Source organism: Chrysochloris asiatica, unplaced genomic scaffold (assembly GCF_000296735.1).
Source record: "Chrysochloris asiatica unplaced genomic scaffold, ChrAsi1.0 scaffold00082, whole genome shotgun sequence".
NCBI classification, from domain to species: Eukaryota; Metazoa; Chordata; class Mammalia; order Afrosoricida; family Chrysochloridae; genus Chrysochloris; species Chrysochloris asiatica.
This window is the reverse complement of record NW_006408600.1, coordinates 4,605,662-4,608,470: the sequence shown is the minus strand read 5'-3', so window position 1 is coordinate 4,608,470 and position 2,809 is coordinate 4,605,662.

Here is a 2,809-nt window from a genome sequence, read left to right as displayed (position 1 = left end):
GAACTTTGTGAATTAACATTTTATTTCTATACAGTAACTTCAGCAGGGTGTTATTCAGTTTCAATGTATTTGACTTTATTTCCTTTATCTTCCTATTGCTGATTTCTATTTTTGTAACATTGTGGTCTGAGAAGATGGTTTGTAGTATTTTAATGTTTATAAATTTATGGAGGCCTGTTTTGTGGCCAACCAGATGGACTATTCTGGAGAATGTCCATGTGCACTGGGAAAGAATGTATTGTTCTGTTGTACTGAATGCTCTGTACACATCTATTGTGTTCAGTTGGCTAATTCTGTTGTTTAGTTCCTCTGTAGAGTTTCTTTCTGGTTTTCTATCCTTTTTCAAAAGTAATGAATTAAAATCTCCCACTATTATTGTAGATTTGTCTATTTCTTTCTTCAAATCTATTAGAGTTTGCTTTATATATTTTGGAGCTCTTTCATTGGAATCATAGATATTTATTAGATTTATGTCATATTGTACAATTGGCCCTTTAATCATGAGATAATGTCCATCTTTTATTTATTGTGCCAGTTTTTGCCTTAAAGTTTATTTTATCAGAGATTAGTATTGCCACTCCTGTTCATTTTTTAAATTGCAATTAACTTGGTATATATTTTTCCATCCTTTAACTTTTAGTTTGTTTTTATTTTTGTGTGTAAGGTGTGTCTCTTGCAGATAGCATATTGAAGGATCTTGTTTTCTTATTCATTCTGCCACTCTCAGTCTTTTAACTGGTGGATTTAGTCCATTGACATTTAGTGTAACTATAAATAGGTATGAATTAATTGCTGTCAGTATGCCTGTTTTTGTTTTGTTCTGTTTTGTTTTGTTTTTGTGGTGCTGCTGGGGTTTTTTGTTCTGCATGCCTTCCTGTGCTGAGTCCATGTTTTTTTGTGTCTTTTTCTTGTTAATTTCTTCATATTTTTAATGCTTTCATGCTCTTCTTATATTTTTCTTTTCTTGGTATGTTCTGGAATATTAATTTCTTTGACGTTACCTTATATTCTATTAACTTTTCCTTCCATTAAAATTGTTTATTTTATCCTGTAGTCTACCTGACCTCTTCAACACCTGGATCTCTGTTCCTATGTTTTATTTTCTTTCACATTTTAATTGTTTTGATCATAGATTGACCTCCTGATTTTCTGTATTCTGGACTCTTCCATCTGTTTATTGAGTTCTGGATGGTGCAGCCACATATATCAGCTTTCTTTAATAAGAAGCATTCAATACACTTTTCTCTCCTTTCACCTGAAGCTCAGGATTCCAGGATTTTCATCTGTATTTGTTTAATTTGGTTTTCTGTATATTGGTTATAGTGCCCACACAGTGTCTCTGCCTTGTCTACCATCTCCCCACCTCCTGCTGCCTGTGTTTTTATAGTCAATTATTTTGTCAAATTTCCAGATGTTATAGCAATTAGTATATGTGAGCCTAGGCCAGTATTTTTTTTTTTTTTTTTTTAGAATAAAGTAGTAAAAGGAAAGAAAGTGAAATATAAAAAAGGCATTGTCTCACTGGAGTGCTAACCACAAGATTGGTGATTCAAACCCAGAAGCTGCTCCCTGGAAACCTTATACAGGGTTGCTATGAGTTGGAACCAACTCCAAGGCACTTAAACAAACAACAACAGTTACTAACAGTGTTGTAATTAATAATTCTATGTAGAAAGACTTTATAGAACAATTTTAGTATTAGTATGTATACACTGTAAATAATATTACATTCAAGCAGTTTACAACTATATGTATTTCATAGTATTCTATCATTAAAATTAATAATTAACATTACTAGGGATAGTGTATGTTTCTGGTATGGGAAGAGGTCCAAGGTGTGTGTGTGACCCATGAGTTACTACACTGGATGACACCAACAATTATGCCACTGGAGGCAGTTGTACCCTGTCACATGAGATCTCTATGTGTCAGAATCAACACCTATGACATGGATCCCTGGTTCAGCAGTTAAGAGCTCAGCTGTTAATGAGAAGTTGGTGGATTCAAAACCACTAGAAGTTCCATGGGAGAAAGCTGTGATAGTCAGCTTCTTTAAAGATGTAAAACCCTAGAAACCTTACGGGGAAGCTCTATTCTGTTTTACTGGGTTGTTATTACTCAGAATTAACTGACTCATAGCCATGTAAATGACTATGGGTAAAAATGTCAATAATCCTATATTTATGTAGGGCTTACATTCTATCTACTTTTGAAAAGGATTATAGAGATTGAGGACAGTATCTTAACTTCTATGGGTTTATGAGTCTATTTCACGGCTTTTGAATCTTCCATATAAATTGTGGCTTTCTGTATATGATACAAAAGTATTCTAGGGGTTCATTCTGAATATTTCTGTAACCGTGTATTCTGGTCACTTTACTTCTCAATTTTAGTTTCCACACTTGAGTAAGTGCACAAGACTTGAAATTTCTCATGCGCCTTCCAATTCTAGTATTTATATTTTATGAAATGATCTGCTTTCACTGAATTATGAAAGAATTGAGAAAATCATACCATAATACTTTTAATTCCTGCTTGAGAGATAATGAGTCCAAGTATTTTAATTCTTAATCCAATGTTCATAGAATAGCTACTAATGTTAAACAGCATTATCCTGATCTATGTATACTTTCACCATACTTATTCAATATGTATGCTGAGACAATAATGTGAGAATATAGAATTATATGAAGAATAACATGGCATCAAGACTGGAGGAAGGTTCAGTAAATCTGCAATATTCAAAAGGTACAATCTTGCTTCCTGAAAGCAAAGAGGACTTAAAATACTTACTTATGAAAAACAAAGA